At 35.3% G+C, this 10,369-nt stretch overlaps 1 pseudogene; it reads left to right on the top strand.

Annotated features, from left to right (window-relative positions):
* The first annotated feature begins 7,286 nt into the window (after window positions 1–7,286).
* LOC120139336 lies at window positions 7,287–8,309 on the top strand (annotated as a pseudogene).
* The last annotated feature ends 2,060 nt before the right edge of the window (window positions 8,310–10,369 follow it).

Raw genomic sequence — 10,369 nt, 5'->3', positions numbered from 1 at the left:
CAAAACCTTCAGGCTGGAGCATGTAAATCTCTTCTTCAAGATTTCCATGAAGAAAAGATGTTTTAACATCTAGCTACTCTAGATGTAAATTCAATGTAGCACATATTGCCAAGACTACTCGAACTGTTGTTAGTCGAACCACAAGAGAAAATATTTCATTGAAATCAATACCTTTTTTTAGCATATCCTTTGACCACCAGTGCACGATACCTCTCAACTTGATCGTTACCATTTCGCTTGATTTTGAAGACCCATTTGTTACCAATTGGCTTCCTTCCTTATGGTAGTGGCACAAGGTCCCATGTATTATTTTTATGAAGGGTTTCGATATCTTCTTGCATCGCCATCATCCATAGTGAAGCATCTGAGCTGTTTATTGCCTCCAGGAATGTTAATGGCTCATCGTCCTCTGTTAAAAGGCAGTATGCAATATTTCCTTCTATAACATAATCTGAGTGCCAATTGGGACGTCTTCTCACACGATCTAATTGATGAGTTGTTAGAGCTTCAAAACTCTCTGGTTCTTGTTCATCATGTGCTGGTTCTGCTTCAGAAGAAACTCCTTGTTCAAATTCCTTTTCCACATGTATCTGTGTAGTCTCTGAATTTTCAGCGTTATCATCGTCTTCTTTTCTTTGTAGTTTATCTTCTACAAAGATAACATCCCTGGTGATGATCACTTTGCGGGCAATAGGATCCCACAAGCGATACCCCTTTACTCCATCAGCATACCCCAAGAATTTGCATTTCCTGGATTTTGCATCCAGCTTTGAAATTTATTGGGAGTTGTATATCGCGTACACAATACTTCCAAATACATGGAGGTTTGAATAATCAGCTGGTTTACCAGTCCACATCTCCATTGGTTTCTTCAGCTCTATTACAGTTGATGGAGCTCGATTCACCAAATAACAGGCGGTATTGATTGCTTCTGCCCAAAATGATTTTTCTAGGCCTGCAGCCCTCAACATTGCTCTTGTTCTTTCTAACAGGGTTATGCTCATCTGCTCTGCCACTCCATTTTGTTAAGGAGTGTTCGCCACTATGAACTGTCTTTTGATGCCTTTTTTCCTGCAAAAGTCATCAAATTCTTCACTTGTATATTCTACTCCATTATCTGTTCTGAAACATTTGATCTTATTTCCATAATCAAGTTCCACTCGCGCTTTGAAGTTTTTGAAAGTTGAAAACACGTCTGACTTTTTCTTAATAGGGTACAACCAATATCTTCTGGAGTAGTCATTAATGAATGAGATAAAGTATTTTGCTCTGCCCATGGATGTAACTGGTGCTTGCCATACGTCAGAATGAACCAATTCTAGAACACTTTTGCCTCTAGAATTTGACGTGTTGAATTTCAACCGGTGTTGCTTACTTGTTATGCAATGCTCACACAAAGTAAGTGATACCTTTGTTAAGTCTGGAAGTAGTTTTTGCTTCACAAGGACTTTCATTCCTTATTCAGACATGTGTCCAAGTTTCTGATGACATAGCATTGTAGAATCTGAACTACATGAGGCAACAGAGGCTTCTGTTTCTAGCAAAGTCTCTCCCTTCAGTATGTACAAGTTTGCTGCTATCTTTTCGCCTTTCATCACCACAAGTGCTCCACATAACACTTTCATGATTTTTCCTTGTTTCAATATTGCTTGCATTATTATCCAACAATCCGTAGGATAATAAATTTTTCTTCAGGCCTTTCACGTATCGCACATCTCAAACAACTTTAATTGTTCCTTCATACATCTTCAATTTGATGGTTCCCACACCAACGATCTCTAAGGCATGATCATTGCAACTATACACAGATCCTCCTGAGATAGGTTCATAATGATAGAACCATTCTCTTCTTGAGGTTATGTGATATGTTGCTCCTGAATCAATGAGCCATATATCTGCAAATCTCTTTCTACCTTCCACGGTGGTTGACGCTTCACAACATTGAGCATCTCCATCATCTGAAGTGTTTGCGCTATTGCCTTGTGGATTGGAGTTTTTACCTAGACTCCAACAATCCTTCTTCAAGTGATCATTCTTTCCACAGTTGTAGCACTTTAAATTCTTCTTGCTTCTTGATTTTGATCTACCATATTTGTGACAGCTATTTTGGCCACGTTCTATTGATCTCCCTCTCATTATTTTCAACGCTTCTTCTTGTTGCAGATTTACATGTCTGTCTTCCTTGTTCTTGTGTCGATTTTCTTCTTGTAGAACAGTAGCAACAACGCCATCGAAGACTAAACTAGTGACATTACTGTTTGTCAAGTTAATGATGAGTTGATCATACGAATCAGGTAGACTTTGAAGTAGAAGTTTAGCACGTTCTTATTCTCCTATTGTACATCTTAAGGATGTAAGCTGAGAAAATAAAATGTTCAACGTGTTTAAGTGCTCCTATAACACTTTTTCCTCTAGAATTTGGCGTGTTTAATTTCAACCGGTGTTGCTTACTTGTTATGCAATGCTCACACAAAGTAAGTGATGTCTTTGTTAAGCCTGTAAGTAGATTTTTCTTCACAAGGAATTTCATTCCTTATTATGACATGTGTCCAAGTTTCTGATGCCATAGCATTGCAGAATCTAAACTACATGAGGCAACATAGGCTTCTGTTTCTAGCAAAGTCTCTCCCTTCAGCATGTACAAGTTTGATGCTATCTTTTCACCTTTCATCACCAAAACGGAACACCTTCGTGATTCCTTTTCATGTTTCAATATTGCTTGCATTATTATCCAACAATCCGTAGGATAATAATTTTTTCTTCAGGCCTTTCACGTGTTGCACATCTCGAACAACTTTAATTGTTCCATCATACATCTTCAATTTGATGGTTCCCACACCAACGATTTCTAAGGCATGATCATTGCAACTATACACAGATCCTCTTGAGACAGGTTCATAATGATGAAACCATTCTCTTCTTGAGGTCCTATGATATGTTGCTCCTGAATCAATGAGCCATATATCTGCAAATCTCTCTCTACCTTCCACAGTGGTTGGAGCTTCACAACATTGAGCATCTCTATCATCTGAAGTGTTTGCGCTATTGCCTTATGGATTGGAGTTTTTACCTAGACTCCAATAATCCTTCTTCAAGTGACCATTCTTTCCACAGTTGTGGTACTTTAAATTCTTCTTGCTTCTTGATTTTGATCTACCATATTTGTGACTGATATTTTGGCCACGTTCTTTTGATCTCTCTCTCATTGTTATCAACGCTTCTGCTTATTGCAGATTTACTTGTCTGTCTTCCTTGTTCTTGTGTTGATTTTCTTCTTGTAGAACAACAGTTGCAACGTCATCGAAGACTAGACTAATGACATTATGGTTTGTCAAGTTGAAGATGAGTTGATTATACGAATCAGGTAGACTTTGAAGTAGAAGTTCAACACGTTCTTGTTCTCCTATTTTACATCTTAAGGATGTAAGCTGAGAAAATAAAGTGTTCAGCGTGTTTAAGTGCTCCGTCACTGAAATAGATTCTGGCATCCGGAGAGTGTACAATTTCCTCTTAAGGAAAATTTTATTGTGCAACGATGTGACCTTGTACAATTTGGTGAGATGATCTCATATCTCCTTAGTTGTCTTCTTCTCCTCGATGCTTGACAATACTTCCTCTGCTAATGTTAGATGAAAGTTTCCCATAACATTCACGTCCATTTCAATCCATTTGTTGTCATCTGTGAAATCTACCGGCCTTTCACTGATAGCTCCTATACAACCGTCTTTCCTCAGGATGGCCTTCATCTTTAATTTCCACAATTAGAAATTTCTCCCATTAAACTTTTCAATATCAAATTTCGTTCACATAGCTTATATTATGGATAGCTCCAATTATTTCACTATCATGAATAGTTCTCTGGAACATTCAAAGAATGGGTAATATCTTCTTATTTTCTTATGTTGGAGGATCCATCTTTTAGTGGCAACCACAAAGACAATAAGTAGATATTACACACTCAAACCTGGCTTTGATACCAATTATTGTGGAATACGACTAACGGATAAATCAAAATCGCAACTGATAATTTGAGAAAATAAAAATAAAGCTAAAAAAGACACAAAATTACGTGAAAACCCCCAAAATAATATAGGGTAAAAACCATGGGCAAAGATAGAAGAATTTCACTATAAGAAAATAGGAATTACAACTTCTCTCGATCTAACAATTAGAAAACAATAACAATTCTCTCTTGATAAAAAGGAGAAAATAATTCTCAAGAAAAATCTCTAAATTCTCTAGTATTGGGAGAAAGCTAGAATGATTTGGGATGGTTTTGAAGCTAAATGGGTTAGGGTATTTATAGTTGAAGCTTAAGGACTAATATTATAAATACCTTAAAGTATAGGGACTAATTTAGCAATTATACCATTTATTTTTTCAACAATTGCTGCACCGAATAGCCGTGAATGTTGAAAACTAATATGCAGACTACCGAAAGTTTTGGCCAAGTGTCCAACTTGGCATTGACTTTTCAACATTACGTTCCTGGGTAGGAGGAAAACCAAAAACCAGACCATGAGAATTTGCAAGAGAACCTAGAGGATTTTCCTCACTAGAATTACCCATGAGTTTGAAGGTTGAACAGCTGAAGTTTGTTTAAGGTTCTTATTTTCTCAGTTTAGATTTTTTATTTTTTTGGGTTTTTCTTTATTTTTCTTTGTTTTTTCATATGGGGTTTAGAGTTTTTTTCTTCATTTTTCTTTGTTTCTTTATTTTTATGGGTTGTTATTCATTTGGGGTTTAGGGTTTAGGATTATTATTCATTTGGGGGAAGGTTTGTCACTTGTTGGACCATTGTAGTGAGACGAATAAAGTTTCAAATGAAAGGAATGTCTCAGCCACTGTTATGGTATAGGACTCTTCATTCTTTAACTTTTGAATTAATTTCTTCTTTTGGTCTTATGAATTTTTTGAAGTATGTTTACAATATCAAAGACTTATTACGTCTCCATTTTTTTAGAAAATCAATATTTCTTGTTTTGGTCTTTTATTGGAATTTTATAATTTATTGGATACAAAGTTTCATATTCTGTTGTCCAAAATGTTTTCAACATAGCTGGATAACCATAGTGATAAAAAAGTTGTTCTCCATTATGCGTTTTATTCTCACTTGTTGTCCCTACCGATGCTCTAACTGTTGTAGAAGAAAGAATAATAAGAAATCTCTTTTAGATTTTAGGGTTTTATCCCTTAAATAAGTATATTTCTATTCCACATTTTCATGTGGGATACTGACGTGGGTTATAAAAATATGCATGGAAAATTAGAAATGGAATAATAATTCCACGTCATCTTGTCTATTAAGTTTTTAACGGTGGGTTATTAAAATGAACAAAAATTAAATTTTAAGTATGGTTTTGAAAAAATTGAAAATTCAGATTTTAAAATGTACTAAAACTGAAAATTTAAGTATTAAATGTATAATTCACTCCAATTTTATTAATTGAGAACATATCATGAGAAGAGTATAAAATAATTTCTCACATTCTTTTTTTTCCCATTACTTTGCATAGTAATTTGTAAAAAAAAAGGCAAATATGAAAAAATTAAATGGGGAGTTGATGACCGCTTTATCGGCTACTAATTCATGTTCTTATATAGCGGAATGTTTCTAGCTTTTGACATGTCTTATACATTTGTTTATAAACTTTCCAAAATAGTCAAATTAATTAATAAGATAAACTATATAGGTGACTATTAAATTATAGTCAAAATTTACTTTGACTATTAATGTTTTAATTTGATGAAACAGATCATTTAACTATTTAAATGATTCATTCAAATCATTCTCTGTTAATTTTTAATATAGATGGTGATGTGTCAATTAATAAAATTAACATAATTATACATTTAATCCTCAATATTTATAAATTCTATCAATTTAGTCTTAATTTTAATTAAATATAAAAAATTAACCCTCAATCCGAAAGTGACATGTGCCACTATATTATTGGAGGGTTAAATTAATTAAATTTAATATTTTAATTAAATAATTTCCCACGAGTAAAGAGAAAGCAAAATTAAGATAAATGCTTGCCAGGGGAATCAAACCAACGACAAAGATAGTCCCTAGGCAAGCCTTTACAGCTGAGACAAACTTCAATTTTAATTTTGAATTGCACAGGCTTTTATATATTTGATTTGCGATTATTTCATACACACACAAAATAACTTATATATATATATAATCCAAAATCACAAAATAACTTAAATAATAAAAAAATTGTAATCTGAATCTTAAATTTTTGTCTTGAAAACTTTTTTAATTATATTTTAATTATTTTAAATTTATAATTATTTGAAAATACTTGTGAAAAAAATTAATTTAATTTAAAATATAAAAATATTATTTTCATTTTAAAATCTTTCAATAACTACAATTTAATATATATATATATATATATATAATTTATTTATTAAATATGTTTCAATATGCGTGCGTGTACGCACAAGTTAGCGCGTGTGAAATAATCGTAAACAAAATATAAAAAAAGGCTTTGCTATTTAAAATCAAAAGTGAAGTTTGCCCCGTCTAATAATACAGTGACACATGACACCTCTGGATTGGGGATTAATTTTTTAAATTAAATTAAAATTAGGACTAAATTGATAAAATACGTAAATAGCGAAGACTAAATGTATAATTATGCTAATTTTATTAACTGACATGTCACCATGAGTGGCTTAAATGAGCCATTAAATAATTGAGTGGTATGTTTGATCAAATTAAAATATTGGTGGTCAAAGTGATTTTTAATCATAGTTTAATGGTCACTTGTGTAGTTTACCTTAGTTAATAATTATAAAACTCAACCCAAAACCTGAACTTATCTTTTTCGAATTTCATATTCTAAAAAATTATAAAATGAATTCTGTTCTATTTACTCGGATCAGTTTTGAGCAGTTATGTGCTTGGATATAGAGGATATATGTGCATTATCAATATGTTAAAAAAATTGAACAAATAATACGTTGATCATCTCATACTATTAAAAATATATGAAAGTGTCTACCTTAATGCTATGTAAACCATTTACTAAATCTGAAAGTGTTGTATGACAGGAAATTCTTAGGTTTATTATGTCTATGCCTTGTATGGCAGAACAGACAATTACAATCAACAGATAAAGCTAGAGGTAAATATATCTGATATATACGAGCATTTCAAGGGACAAGAAACAATCATAAGCTACCAAAATAGCAAACAATGCATTGAACTTCATGGCAGTAGTTCATAAAAAATTAAAATTTTATTTACTTTCTGGCAAACCTTATCACCTATAAAAGGATGATCTCTTGAACAACTTAAGCATAAAAAACGATTCAAACTCTCGCAGACCATAAAAGAAAGATGGCTATTAAGTCTGCAATCTCATTTGCATTCATCAGCTCATTGATTCTGGTGCTTGTTTCGGGTACAAATGCCGGCGACATTGCCATCTACCGGGGTCAGAACAGAAACGAAGGCACATTGGCAGAGACGTGTGCGACCGGAAACTATGGTTTTGTCAACTTAGCATTCCTTCCGACATTCGGAAATGGTCAGACTCCAATGATCAACCTTGCTGGTCATTGTGATCCTTATAGCAATGGATGTACTAATTTAAGCTCAGACATCAGATCATGCCAAGCAAAGGGGATTAAAGTAATGCTTTCTATTGGAGGAGGAGCAGGCTATTACCTTGCCTCATCCCATGATGATAGACAGGTTGCGACCTACTTGTGGAACAATTTTTTGGGCGGACAATCAGTTTCTCGATCTTTCGGTAATGCGATTTTGGATGGAATTGATTTCAATATCAAAGGCGGAACGAACCAACATTGGGATGATCTTGCCAGGTACCGCTTTGGGTATAGCAAACATGGCGACACCAAAGTATACTTGACAGCAGCCCCTCAATGTCCATTCCCGGATGCTTGGGTTGGAGGTGCCCTTAAAATTGGCCTTTTTTACTATGTTTGGGTACAGTTCTATAACAACCCTACATGCCAATGCACAGCTGGTGATATTGGGAACCTTGAAAATGCATGGAAGCAGTGAACTACTGACGTTCCAGCTACCAAAATTTTCTTAGGACTCCCGGCATCACCTGAGGCAGCCGTAGCGGATTTATCCCTGTATCTGATCTCACTTCTCAAGTACTTCCTGCCATCAATGTTGTGGTCTAGGTACTATGATGATCAAAGTGGATACAGTTCTGCCATTAAAAGTTATGTCTAAAAGAATTTCTATCTGTTATATTTTGTATTAGAATCTATGTTTATATCTGTTATATATGCATCAATATCTGTGTTTAACCATGTTTTTAATGTAATGGAAATATGGATTCTACATGTTTGAGCCTTGAACCTTCCCCTTCCTTATGATCCCAGTTTTGAACCTAAAACTCATTCAGAGCTGTGAATTTATCATACAATTTTATATATAACTTTTTATATTACAATAGTTTAATTCAGCTAACAAAACAAAAGAGCAGAATACATAATTATTTCTGAATAGTACCAGAAACATCTCCAGGATAAACACTACTAGTTAACACAAGGCAGGCACTAAGTGCTATTTTTCAGTGGCAACTGTTCTTCTGAATCCACTGGAAGTTCCCCATCTATCACAGATTCCTGGAATCTCTTTGGAAGCAAACATCGACCGCTGAGGTGCTGTTGGTAGTGTATGATTGCTGCAAAGAATAGACCCAACACTATAATAATGAAGTCCCAAACAGTTGAGTAGTAATCTGCAGCATGATCTTCATAAATGTACGTGTCCTCTATATCAGCATAGCTGTTTGCCCTGTAAAGATCATATCCATGGGGAAATAGGCGAAAAACAGTGATTCCGATGTAATAGAATCGAGAAAGAGCGGGTTCTCTTGAGTTCTGAAACATGTTGAAGATGATTTGAGGGAAAAGAAAGGCATCCAGTATTAAACCGGCATAAGGTCTTGAACTCCCCAAAATGATTTCATTCATGTAGTACCAAGAAGGCCTTCTGGTTTGATGTACACTCTGCCTCGACTTGACGTAGAACGCAATCATAGCTCCGGCTATGTACACTGGAAAACACACGTAGAGCCCCCTCTTTTCTGCAGTCCACAAGGCCTTTTTTCTTTCCAGTGGAGCATCTAGCGGTCCATGAGAGCATCAGAAGACGGATTTGCAGTAGAAAAGCCACCATTGTGACAACTCTAATGATCACCTCGTTCATTTCTGTAGACACCCGTTTTTGTCCGGGTCTTTTTTATTATTATTATTTATATATTTATTATTATTATTATTATTATTATTTAATTTACATTTACATATTTTGCAGGCCTAGTTGAAGCCCAATTTGCAAGAACCCGAAGCCCAATCAACAACAAAACAGAACCCAAATTATAACCCTATTCAGGCCCAGTGTACAACCCGACCCAGCTTCTAACTCAAACCCCAAACCCACTAGGGTTTATTTTTCCTTCTCCAACGGTAGCCGCCGCTGCCATGAGCAGATGAAAAGCTCCACCGCCATCACTATTCCGACCTGACTCCAACTGCTCTACTATCATCATCTACAGCAAAACCAATCAAAATATATATATATCATCTACAGTTCAAATCTCGCCAAATCTGAAAACCCATTAAAAAAGTCCTAAATCCCTAAATATTCGGCTTTTGGTACTAACCCGAGCCTAGGAACATCATTCCTATCAAATAGAGATGATGATTCTCAGCCAAGGACCATAAGAAACATACATGCAATGAAAGAAGAAAACTATTGGGGTTTTGCAGAGAAAAAGTGAAAACCAGGAAAAAAATAGAGAGAGTGCTAAAAAAACAAAGGGAGGGAGATCTTACCCTTGTAGAAAACCTCGTCGTTGTAGCCTAGCCAGAACAGAGAAGGCCGCATTGAAGGTAAACTTTCCCTTATTTTGGATCTAGGGTTTTCGAATAGGGGGTTTCGGTTTTTGCTTGGGGTAGGAGAAGGGTTAGTGTTCAAAGGAAGAGAGAAGGGTTGGTCATGGGTTGATTTCTCAAGCCATCGCCGCTGGCTGCGGCGGCCGTGGTTCCTCTGCTTTCTCTCCACGACGGAGACAAAGGCAGAGAAGGAGAGAACATTGAGAGCTTCTTCTGTTCTCTATTTTTAAGAGAGGGGAAGATGGGGTAAATGAGGGGAATGGGAAATTGAAAGCCCATTTTAGGCTTAAATTATATGACTGAAACGACGTCGTTTAACACAAGGAGGAGTTCGGCGTGTTTTCCATTTAGGGTTAATAGTAGAATAGGTCCCCATAGCTTTATAATCTCACCTCGCGTGTTCTGGGCTTTTGGGGTTAATACCACATTTGGTCCCTTATTTTGTAAGATTTCCGTTTTCACCAGTTAATGAAAT

This window comes from Hibiscus syriacus, unplaced genomic scaffold (genome assembly GCF_006381635.1).
Source record: "Hibiscus syriacus cultivar Baekdansim isolate YM2019G1 unplaced genomic scaffold, ASM638163v2 tig00002237_pilon, whole genome shotgun sequence".
NCBI classification, from domain to species: domain Eukaryota; kingdom Viridiplantae; phylum Streptophyta; class Magnoliopsida; order Malvales; family Malvaceae; genus Hibiscus; species Hibiscus syriacus.
This window is presented reverse-complemented; position numbering and strand designations above follow the sequence as displayed.